The following is a 12,865-nucleotide window of genomic DNA, read 5'->3' as shown; positions in this document are numbered from 1 at the left end:
AAATGAAGGAGGAGATAGGTTTCTAAGCTGAAGAGAATTTCAAGGTCCAGCCATAGACTTCCATTGTAAAAAAAATATTGAAAAAGCTGAATATTTTAAAAAGTATAAAAGATATTAAAAATCTGAAAGATATCCCACAAAGACCTTAAAGAGCTGAACATTTTGATAGTTGAATGGTTTCTGTAGCTCAAAGTATGAAGGAGTTGAAGGCTGAAGAAGGTTTCAAAACTCCCCCATTGACTTCCATTCAAAAAAACTGTTGAAAAAGTTGAATATTTTAAAAAGTATAAAAGGTATAAAAAATCTGAAATGATTCCGATAATGTCCTTAACAAGCTGAACATTTTGATACTTGAATGGTTTAAATAGCTCAAAGGATGAAGGAGCTACAGAGAGCCAAAAAACGTACGGAAGAAGAAGTAAGAATAATAATAATAACTAGAAAATTGCATTTCCTGCAGAAAATGCGTGTGAATGCTGAGCAGCTGAACGGAATAGCAAAAGCATTGCTGAAAATGCATGAATGTGAAAAATCTGAAATGTCAAATGCATCACACCTGAATGGTTGAAAATCCTGGAAGCTGAAAAGCCTGGAAGCTGAAAAACCTTGAAGCTTAGCTGAACTGTGAAACTGGCATGATTGGAAGCTGAAGTGCATTACATAAAGAAGCTAAGAACTTAAATACATTGCTACAAAAGCTGGAAGATAAACTGTTACACTGTAATGATGAATGTATTGCTAAAAAGATTGGAAGCTGAAAAACCTGGAAGCTGAAATGTGAAACTGGCAGAATTGGAAGCTGAATTGCATTGCCTAAAGCAGCTAAAAACTTAAATACATTGCTATAAAAGCTGGAAGATAAACGGTAATACTGTCAAAGCTGGAACATGGAATAAATGATGGAATATATTGCTAAAAAGCTTGTAGGCTGGAAAACCTGGAAGCTTAGCTGAAATGTGAAACTGGCAGAATTGGAACTGCATAACCTAAAGAAGCTAAGAACTTAAATACTTTTAAACTTTTCAACCTGAGTAGTGTAAGCCTTGAACTGAGCCTTTAGCTTGAAAGATGAGCAATAGAGTAATACTGTCAAATCTGAAAGATGGAATAAATGATGGAATGTATAGCTTAAGAGCTTGGAAGCCTGTCGGTGACAGTACAGTGATCTCTGGGCAATCTCTATGCACCAGATGGTGAAGGCCGTGTGTCTCTAGCCCACATGGGCTGAGTTCTGTGGTCTATGGCGTGGATAGTGGCGTGGTGGAAAGACTCCGCCGCCTTGGTCACCGTTGGTCAGGGGCAGTGCATTGACCTCCGGGCAATCTCCTTAGTGAAGGCCGTGTGTCTCTAGCTCACTCAGGGGCCGAGTTGTGGGGTCTGTGGTGTAGATAGTGGCGTGGTGGCGAGACTCCCCCTCCTTGGGTCACAACATGTCGGGGACAGTACAGTGACCTCTTGGTAATCTCCATGCACCCACCCGTGAAGACCATGTGTCTCTAACCCGGTCTGAGTTGTGTTGTCCGTGGCATGTTCAGTGGTGTGGTGAAGAGACTCCGCCCCCTCGGGTCAGAGCCGGTAATGGCCAGTGTAGACCGTGCCGACCTGTCTTCACCAGTGAAGACCGTGTGTCTCTAGCCACCTCAGAGGCTGTGTTGTGAGGTCCGTGGCGTGGTAGTGGCATGGTGGTGAGACTCCGCCCCCTTGGGTCAGAGCTGGTCATGGACAGTATAGGCCGCACTGGGCTATCCACCTGCCTTCACCAGTGTAGACCGTGTGTCTCTAGCCACCTCAGAGGCTGTGTTGTGAAGTCCGTGGCGTGGATAGTGGCGTGATTGCGAGACTCCGCCCCCTCGGGTCAGAGACGGTTGTGGACGGTGTAGGCCGCACCGGACTACCCACCTGCCTTCACCAGTGAAGACCGTGTGTCTCTAGTCACCTCAGAGGCTGTGTTGTGAGGTCCGAGGCGTGGTAGTGGCGTGGTGGCGAGACTCCGCCCCCTCGGGTCAGAGCCAGATGTGGACAGTGTAGACCGCACCGGGTTACCCACCTGCCTTCACCAATGAAGACCGTGTCTCTAGCTGCCTCAGAGGCTGTGTTGTGAGGTGCGTGGCGTATTAGTGGCATGATGGCGAGACTCCGCCCCCTTGGGTCCGAGCCGGTCTTGGACAATGTACACTGCTCTGGGCCTCCCACCTGCCCCCACCGGCAATGACCCTGTGTCCTTAGCCCACTCAGGGTCTGAGTTGTGGGGTGCGTGGCGTTGATAGTGGCGTGGTGGCGAGACTCCGCCCCCTTGGGTCAGAGCTGGTTGTGGACAGTGTAGGCCGTGCCGGGCTACCCACCTGCCTTCACCAGTTAGGACCGTGTGTCTCTATCCACCTCAGAGGCTGTGTTGTGAGGTCCGTGGCGCGGATAGTGGCGTGATGGCGAGACTCCGCCCCCTCTGGTCAGAGCAGGTCGGGGGCAATGCACTGACATCCGGGGAATTGCCATGCACCCAACAGTGAAGCCGTGTCTGTAGCTCACTCAGGGGCTGAGATGTGGGGACAGTGGCGTGGATAGTGGCGTGGAGACGAGACTCCGCCCCCTCAGGTCAGAGCTAGTCGAGGAGAGTGTACTGCTCCCCGGGCCACCCACATGCACCCAACCGTGAAAACTGCATCTTTAGCCAACTCGGGGTCTGAGATGTTGGGACGGTGGCGTGGATAGTGCATGCACCCCTCACCCCTCATCCCTCATCCCACCATGTGTCTATAGCCCACTCCGGGGCCGAGCAGTAGATGTGGAGGTGTTGTATGGAAGTTGAGGTTAGAAGCAGTAGTAGTGAAAAGCAGTAGGTGTTTGTTATAAGTACTGCTAGTACTACACTCAAAATTGGATTAGACCACTCATCATAACTCATAGTTTTATTGAGTTCAATAGCTGAAAGAGGAGAAAATATATTCATATGAGTTTACAGCCTGAAAAAGTGTCATTCTGAATATTTCTTTGAATATAAGTAAGGAAGGAAGGAAGGAAAGAAGGATGGATGAAAGGAAGGAAGGATGGAAGGAAGGATGGAAGGATGGAAGAAAGGAATATGAATGCTGCCACAATAGTCATAAAAGGGTGCCTGTACAGAGAGCCTGCGCGTGTCCCCAAATTCAAATCTCAACTGACACTGTGAGCATCCTCTCATTCACTTCAATGGAAAGGCATGCCGGCTTCAGACAGCTCTCCCTCAAAAAGTATGAAGGTCACAGCCTAGATATTGACACCCTAGGAATCCTGAGAAAATGCTGAACATTTCAGGCTATGATATGTCCGTGTAGCTTAAAAACTGTAGGCATGGCGACGAGTTAGAAAAAGTGTAAAAATGCAAAATTAGCAGCTCAAAAGTTAGAGGGTGGGCCCATACGTTTCAATGGAGAGCGCAGTTGCCGAACAAATCGTCATACAGCCAAAACTATAAGTCACATGGCTTAGAGACTTACATTGTACGAATCAGCACAGTTGTGTGAACGTTTTAATGTAGAATATGTGTATGAGCTGTTAAAACTGTAGGAGCGACAGCAGTTTACAAAACGTGTAGATGTTTTCAAAATACGAGCTGCTACACTGTAAAAACTGAACATTCCACACATCAACTTCAATGTTAAAAAGGGTCCCAAACAAACTTAAATTACATAAAAACTAAAAGGAATTTCAAAAATCTGAATGGTTACTTTACTCACCTAAAGGTCCTGAACATTTTAAACTTTGAAGGAGGTTTCTAGCACAAAAAATGAAGGAGGAGATAGGTTTCAAAGCTGATGAGGGGTTTCAAGGTCTGCCCATAGACTTCCATTGTAAAAAAATGTTGAAAAAAGCTGAATATTTTAAAAAGTATGAAAGTTATTAAAAATCTGAAATATATCCCATAAAGACCTTAACAAGCTGAACATTTTGATAGTTGAATGGTTTCTGTAGCTCAAAGTATGAAGGAGTTGAAGGCTGAAGAAGATTTCAAAACTCCCCCATTGACTTCCATTCAAATAAATTGTTGAATAAGTTGAATATTTTAAAAAGTATAAAAGGTATAAAAAATCTGAAAGGATTCCGATAATGTCCTTAACAAGCTGAACATTTTGATACTTGAATGGTTTAAATAGCTCAAAGTATGAAGGAGCTACAGAGAGCCAAAAAACGTACGGAAGAAGAAGTAAGAATAAACTATAAAGAACTGGATAACAATAGTGTGAATGCTCTAAAGCATTCACACTAACTAGAAAATTGCATTTCCTGCAGAAAATGCGTGTGAATGCTGAGCAGCTGAACGGAATAGCAAAAGCATTGCTGAAAATGCATGAATGTGAAAAATCTGAAATGTCAAATGAATCACACCTGAATGGTTGAAAATCCTGGAAGCTGAAAAGCCTGGAAGCTGAAAAACCTTGAAGCTTAGCTGAACTGTGAAACTGGCAGAATTGGAAGCTGAAGTGCATTACATAAAGAAGCTAAGAACTTAAATACATTGCTACAAAAGCTGGAAGATAAACTGTTACACTTTAATGATGGAATGTATTGCTAAAAAGATTGGAAGCTGAAATGTGAAACTGGCAGAATTGGAAGCTGAATTGCATTGCCTAAAGAAGCTAAAAACTTAAATACATTGCTATAAAAGCTGGAAGATAAACTGTAATACTGTCAAAGCTGGAACATGGAATAAATTATGGAATTTATTGATAAAAAGCTTGTAGGCTGGAAAACCTGGAAGCTTAGCTGAAATGTGAAACTGGCAGAATTGGAACTGCATTATCTAAAGAAGCTAAGAACTTAAATAATTTTAAACTTTTCAACCTGAATAGTTTAAGCCTTGAACTGAGCCTTTAGCTTGAAAGATGAGCAATAGAGTAATACTGTCAAAGCTGAAAGATGGAATAGATGATGGAATGTATAGCTTAAAAGCTTGGAAGCCTGTCGGGACAGTACAGTGACCACTGGGCAATCTCTATGCACCAGACGGTGAAGAGCGTGTGTCTCTAGACCACATGGGCTGAGTTCTGTGGTCCACGGCGTGGATAGTGGCGTGGTGGAAAGACTCCGCCCCCTTGGGTCACAACCCATCGGGGACAGTACAGTGACCTCTTGGCAATCTTCATGCACCCACCCGTGAAGATCATGTGTCTCTAGCCCACTCAAGGGCTGAGTTGTGGTGTCCGTGGCGTGGTGGCGAGACTCCGCCCCCTTGAGTCAGAGCCAGTCGTGGACACCGTAGGCCGTGCCGGGCTACCCACCTGCTTTCACCAGTGAAGACCGTGTGTCTCTAGACGCCTCAGAGGCTGTGTTGTGAGGTACGTGGCGTGGATAGTGGCGTGATGGCGAGACTCCGCCCACTCCGGTCAGAGCAGGTCGGGGGCAGTGCACTGATATCCGGGCAATCTCCATGCACCCAACAGTGAAGACCGTGTGTCTGTAGCTCACTCAGGGGCTGAGATGTGGGGACAGTGGCGTGGATAGTGGCGTGGTGACGAAACTCCGCCCCCTCAGGTCAGAGCCGGTCGAGGTCAGTGTACTGCTCCCCGGGCCACACACATGCACCCAACCGTGAAAACTGCATCTTTAGCCAACTCAGGGTCTGAGACGTGGGGACGGTGGCGTGGATAGTGGCGTGGTGGCGAGACTCCACCCCCTCAGATCAGAGGTTGTTGGGGGCAGGTCAGTGATTGCCAGGCCATCCCCAGGCACCCCTCATTGGAGACCATGTGTCTATAGCCCACTCCGGGGCGGAGCAGTAGCTGTAGAGGTGTTGTATGGAAGTTGAGGTTAGAAGCAGTAGCAGGGAAAAGCAGTAGGTGTTTGTTATAAGTACTGCTATTACTACACTCAAAAATAGATTAGACCACTCATCATAACTCATAGTTTTATTGAGTTCAATAGCTGAAAGAGGAGAAAAGATATTAATATGAGTTTGCAGCCTGAAAAAGAGTGTCATTCTAAATATTTCTTTAACTATGAGGAAGGAAGGAAGGAAGGAAGGAAGGAAGGATGGATGGATGGATGGAAGAAAGGAAGGATGGAAGGAAGGAAGGAAGGAAGGATGGAATATGAATGCTACCACAGTAGTCATAAAAGGGTGCCTGTACAGAGAGCCTGCGCGTGTCCCCAAATTCAAATCTCAACTGACACTGAGCATCCTCTCATTCACTTCAATGGAAAGGCATGCCGGCTTTAGACAGCTCTCTCTCAAAAAGTATAAAGGCTACAGCTTAGCTATTGACATCGGAGGAATCCTGAGAACTGGCTGAACATTTGTATATATAATTGTCCGTGTAGCTTAAAAACTGTAGGCATGGCGACGAGTTAGAAAAAGTGTAAAAATGCAAAATTAGCAGCTCAAAAGTTAGAGGGTGGGCCCATACGTTTCAATGGAGAGCGCAGTTGCCGAACAAATCGTCATAGAGCCAAAACTATAAGTCACACGGCTTAGAGACTTACATTGTACGAATCAGCACAGTTGTGTGAACATTTTAATGTATAATATGTGTAAGAGCTGTTAAAACTGTAGGAGCGACAGCAGTTTACAAAACGTGTAGATATTTTCAAAAAACAGGCTACCACACTCTAGAAACTGAACATTCCACACATCCGCTTCAATGTTAAAAAAGGTCCAAAACAAACTTAAATTACATAAAAACTATAAGGAATTTTGAAAATCTGTTGAATGCGTTAAATGTGCTAAAGGTCCTGAACATTTTAAACTTTGAAGGAGGTTTCTAGCACAAAAAATGAAGGAGGAGATAGGTTTCAAAGCTGAAGAGAATTTCAAGGTCCAGCCATAGACTTCCATTGTAAAAAAAAATATTGAAAAAGCTGAATATTTTGAAAAGTATAAAAGATATAAAAAATCTGAAATATATCCCATAAAGACCTTAACAAGCTGGACATTTTGATAGTTGAATGGTTTCTGTAGCTCAAAGTATGAAGGAGTTGATGGCTGAAGAAGGTTTCAAAACTCCCCCATAGACTTCCATTCAAAAAAATTGTTTAAAAAGTTGAATATTTTAAAAAGTATAAAAGGTATAAAACATCTGAAAGGATTCCGCGCATGTCCTTAACAAGCTGAACATTTTGATACTTGAATGGTTTAAGTGGCTCAAAGTATGAAGGAGCTACAGAGAGCCAAAAAACGTACGGAAGAAGAAGTAAAAAAAAAAATAAAGAACTGGATAACAATAGTGTGAATGCTTGCAGCATTCACACTAATAAACTATAAAGAACTGGATAACTATAGTGTGAATGCTCTAAAGCATTCACACTAATAATAATAATAAACTATAAAGAACTGGATAACAATAGTGTGAATGCTCTAAAGCATTCACACTAACTAGAAAATTGCATTTCCTGCAGAAAATGCGTGTGAATGCTGAGCAGCTGAACGGAATAGCAAAAGCATTGCTGAAAATGCATGAATATGAAAAATCTGAAATGTCAAATGCATCACACCTGAACGGCTGAAAATCCTGAAATCTAAAAAGCCTGGAAGCTGAAAATCCTTGAAGCTCATTTGAACTGTGAAACTGGCAGAATTGGAAGCTGAAGTGCATTACATAAAGCAGCTAAGAACTTAAATACATTGCTACAAAAGCTGGAAGATACACTGTAATGATGGAATGTATAGCTAAAAAGATTGGAAGCTGAAGAACCTGGAAGCTTAGCTGAAATATGAAACTGGGAGAGTTGGAATCTGAACTGCATTGCCTAAATAAGCTAAAAGCTTAAATACATTGCTACAAAAGCTGGAAGATAAACTGTAATACTGTCAAAGCTGAAACATGGAATAAATGATGGAATGTATTGATAAAAAGCTTGTAGGCTGGAAAACCTGTAAGCTTAGCTGAAATGTGAAACTGGCAGAATTGGAACTGCATTACCTAATGAAGCTAAGAACTTAAATACTTTTAAACTTTTCAACCTGAGTAGTTTAAGCCTTGAACTGAGCCTTTAGCTTGAAAGATGAGCAATAGAGTAATACTGTCAAAGCTGAAAGATGGAATGAATGATGGAATGTATAGCTTAAAAGCCTGTCGGGACATTACAGTGACCACTGGGCAATCTCTATGCACCAGACGGTGAAGAGCGTGTGTCTCTAGACCACATGGGCTGAGTTCTGTGGTCCATGGCGTGGATAGTGGCGTGGTGGAAAGACTCCGCCCCCTTGGGTCACAACCCATAGGGGACAGTACAGTGACCTCTTGGCAATCTCCATGCACCCACCCGTGAAGATCATGTGTCTCTAGCCCACTCAAGGGCTGAGTTGTGGTGTCCGTGGCGTGGTGGCGAGACTCCACCCCCTTGAGTCAGAGCCAGTCGTGGACACTGTAGGCCGTGCCGGGCTACCCACCTGCCTTCACCAGTGAAGACCGTGTGTCTCTAGCCACCTCAGAGGCTGTGTTGTGAGGTCCGAGGCGTGGTAGTGGCGTGGTGGCGAGACAGTGCAGTGCACTGAAATCCCGGCAATCTCCCTGCACCCATCAGTGTAGACTGTGTGTCTGTAGCTCACTCAGGGTCTTAGTTGTGGTGTCTGTGGCGTGGATAGTGGCGTGGTGGCGAGACTCCGCCCACTTGGGTGATAGCCGGTCTTGGACAGTATAGGCCGTGCCGGGCTACCCACCTGCCTTCAGCAGTGAAGACCGTGTGTCTCTAGCCACCTCAGAGGCTGTGTTGTGAGGTCCGTGGCGTGGATTGTGGCGTGATGGCGAGACTCCGCCCCCTCCGGACAGAGCAGGTCAGGGGCAGTGCACTGACATCCGGGCAATCTCCATGCACCCTACAGTGAAGACCGTGTGTCTGTAGCTCACTCATGGGCTGAGATGTGGGGTCAGTGGCGTGGATAGTGGCGGGCGAGGTGGTGAGACTCCACCCCCTTGGGTCAGAGCTGGTCGTGGACAGTGTAGGCCGTGCCGGGCTACCCACCTGCCTTCACCAGTGAGGACCATGTGTCTCTATCCACCTCAGAGGCTGTGTTGTGAGGTCCGTGGCGTGGATAGTGGCGTGATGGCGAGACTCCGCCCCCTCTGGTCAGAGCAGGTCAGGGGCAATGCACTGACATCCGGGGAATTGCCATGCACCCAACAGTGAAGCCGTGTCTGTAGCTCACTCCGGGGCTGAGATGTGGGGACAGTGGCGTGGATAGTGGCGTGGTGACGAGCCTCCGCCCCCTCAGGTCAGAGCTGGTCGAGGAGAGTGTACTGCTCCCCGGGCCACCCACATGCACCCAACCGTGAAAACTGCATCTTTAGCCAACTCAGGGTCTGAGACGTGGGGACGGTGGCGTGGATAGTGGCGTGGTGGCAAGACTCCGCCCCCTCAGGTCAGAGGTTGTGGGGGGCAGGTCAGTGATTGCCAGGCCATCCCCATGCACCCCTCATTTGAGACCATGGCCGTGTCCGAATTGCATACTACCTGCTACATGCTATATAGTAGGCACTATATAGTATGCATACTGCATACTATATAGTACCTACTGTTCCACAAAACGCGTGTAGTATGCGAGAAAATACAGCATGCTACTCGAGTCATCCAGCGGAAGTGACGGGATATGATACTGTTTACTCCCGCGAAGCTGTGGTACAATTATCCGGTGTTTTCTGTGATCATTTTGTGTATTATCCACAAAAATGTAGCCTTTTCCTGGCATGGGATGTGCGGCTGCTGCTGCCGCCAGGAGAAGACGTGTTAACGCTGCAAGGAGAAGAGCCGTCATGAGATCTTCTCGACATGCTTGTAGTTGAGGTAAATATTGAACGTTAGCTTGCTAGCTACGCTAGTTAGCTAGGTTAGTTGATAGCCCCGCATGTGCTGGCTTGGGGCTAGCTATACTGTTACATTTGTTCCAGGGATGTTATATTAAATAGATTCTGAGAGGCAGGTAAGCAAAACAATAAAACTCAACTCATTTTAAAGAGGTGGGTAAACTGAGTTTACCTGGGTTTACTCATCACTACACGCCTGCTTTGTAATGTTACATTTTAGCTCTACAGATAATGACATCTATCTATTATCATATTGTAAAGACAAGTATATGCCATACGCACAAATGAGTTAAAGTTTGCCCTAATAATATTCCCCCTGTAGGCTCACATGGAAGACAGAGGTCCTCACCAAGTCAACCTCCACGTCCCTGCTGAGGACCTATTTTGACGGCGCGGACACAAGGAGGGACTTCAGATTGTCAAAATCGACACAGAGGAACCTTGGTGATGGTCAGGAGGATTGGGCAAGACCATGGAGGTGCTAATAATAGCAATAACAATAATAATTCATTGCATTTAGAGCTTTTCTCAGTACTCACCCTTTACAATGGTCTTGTCATTCACACACAGGTGCTAGTCTTTGGAGGTAACATTACATCAGTCATTTAGCAGACACTTTTGTCCAGCATTACCTTAGTCATTTATTTAGCAGACACTTTTGTGTGTCTGCTAAGCGACTTACAGTAGGCCTAATTGCATTTAACCATTTAAAGGTTGAAGACCTTGATGGTGGCCATGGTCCTGCTGCTGCAGATCATCCCAACCCTGGAGATGGCCTCAGAAAGTGTCTCGCAGCGGCAGCATCAGCACCAGCACAAGCTGCCTGGATCGCAGCTCTTGGTGAGCACGACTACCCCCATCCTGCCATAAGTAGTCAGTCTATCAGTTCATGAGTGTGCTTTGCCTTGTTCCTTATAGACAGCCTTGAGGCTTTAAACACCGATCAGTTGGTTATAGGCAGCCTTGAGGCATTTGTTTAAATGTATTTGTATTTAAATTTGTGTAACACTGTACATAGTAATCAGTTTAAGTATTTTAGGGGGAGACAACAGATCAGCGTTCTTCTGTCAGTACCTTTTGCAAGGAAAGCTAATGATCTGACCAAATATAAACAAGTCAAAAGTATATTTGAAGACCATTGTGTAATAAAAATATCCAAGAAATGTTTATGGTTGTGTTTCTTCCATTATACATGTAAAGGTTACTTCTTGATGTATTAACATTTCAACAAAGTGTAATATCTACACATCAGACACATTGTCTTGATATGTGTACAGGTCATGTACAGTAACTTGGAAGGTCTTAACATAACACGCAGAGCGCTTTGGACATGTAACTCCCTTATCAAGTAGTCGTTAGTCAGACACATTAAACAGTGATGCTTTCATAACCGTCTCTGAATAATTCCAATGAAGCATTGTGAACCAACATGTGTGTTCCGTCTTTTATGCCTAATTGCAAACTACAATGTCCATTAGGAATGTTCTTTTACTCTAATGACTGGTTTTAGGTATAGTGACATTTGTTCTTTGACTGGGAATACATTACAAGGAATGACACACAAACACCAATTTAATTCAAGAAAATACATTTAATAAAAAATAACAAAAACAATAATGGAACAAGATAAAACAGTTTTTTTTGACTGAGGCTTCTAGAAGCAACATCAGCCGGTCCTCCCTCTCCTTAAACAACCCCCTTTCCTCCCTCCACTCAGCCTTCATCTCTGCCTTCTCTCTCCCCCGTTCAACATCAGCCGGTCCTCCCTCTGGAGGACGGCCAACTCTTCCCTGTTTACGGGGAAGAGAAACACCACGCTGAAAGGCTTGGAGTAAGTTAACTAACGTATGCATTGTTGTTCAGAAGCAATCCAGCGGTCTGTTTACTTTGAATATTGATTTATGTAGGACCTACATCTTAGAAGCTGGGCTGCAGGGGACGACGGAGACAGCCTGGATAAAGCACACAGAGAACCTTGTAGTCATGTACAAGGTGATTTTGATCTACAGGCTACATGATAGCAAATATATTGATAGGGACTCACAGTTTGTATGACACTAGAAAACTGTTATCTAACCTCATAGGACCTAAAGAGCCCCAGAACTGGGGTCAGCACAGAGGGAGGGGAGGCCACAGCCGCTTCGTGGAAGTGGTACGGGGTCTTGGAAGAGGCGATGGGGGCCACCCATGCAGCCGTCCTCCAGAGGATCATCGTCCCTGGTGTGGTCGTTGGTCCCTGTAATACATCCAGAAGTATTATGGGACAATGAATACTAATATATGATATATGAACAGTTGAACTCGTTTAAATCACGGAATGAACAGACAATTGTTTAAACAACTTCAAGTAACGTTAGGCTCGGTGGCTTAGGTTAGCCATTTAACAACTTAACAACTCATCACAATTTCGACATTTCTTATACATTTCTTAAGCAATCATGGTCATATTACATGGAAATGTTACTCTGTTTGTCTTGATTCTAGCTATAATAACATTTAAGCTATGACATTAATACGTTTTGAGCAAGAGCCGTCTGAACACCTGTAACGTTAGCAGCCTATTAACGTTGGCTGGGCTAGCTAGCTAACGTAACGTCCACCACAGAGATCAATGCAAGCAGCTAGCAATCATGACGTTCTTTTTCGAAATGTCATTTCTACCCCACCTATATACACAAAACTGCATTTGTAGCTCTGTGTCGTTATAACTAAGATATCTGTCCGGAAAAATAATTTTTCCATCGACAAATTAAGTCAATACTTACATTTGAAAACTCCCGCTGCGGTCCCGGAGATCTCTTCGTTCGCCATCTTTTTTTATTTTTCTCACAGCCCAGTGACGTTTCACCTCTCGACTTCCGGAACAGTATGCTCTGGACTATGCTACATTTACGCCCATTTTTTCGCCGATTTCGCCTACTATATAGTACCTACTATATAGTAGGCGAAATACAGTATGCACAGTTTTGATGCAGCATGCTGCATCTCGCCTACTATATAGCAAGTAGTATGCAATTCGGACACGGCCCATGTGTCTATAGCCCACTCCGGGGCCGAGCAGTAGATGTGGAGGTGTTGTATGGAAGTTGAGG

Source organism: Borostomias antarcticus, assembly GCF_949987555.1.
Source record: "Borostomias antarcticus genome assembly, chromosome: 32".
Lineage (NCBI taxonomy): Eukaryota > Metazoa > Chordata > Actinopteri > Stomiiformes > Stomiidae > Borostomias > Borostomias antarcticus.
The sequence above is the reverse complement of the archived record's forward strand: the minus strand, read 5'-3'. Positions refer to the sequence as shown.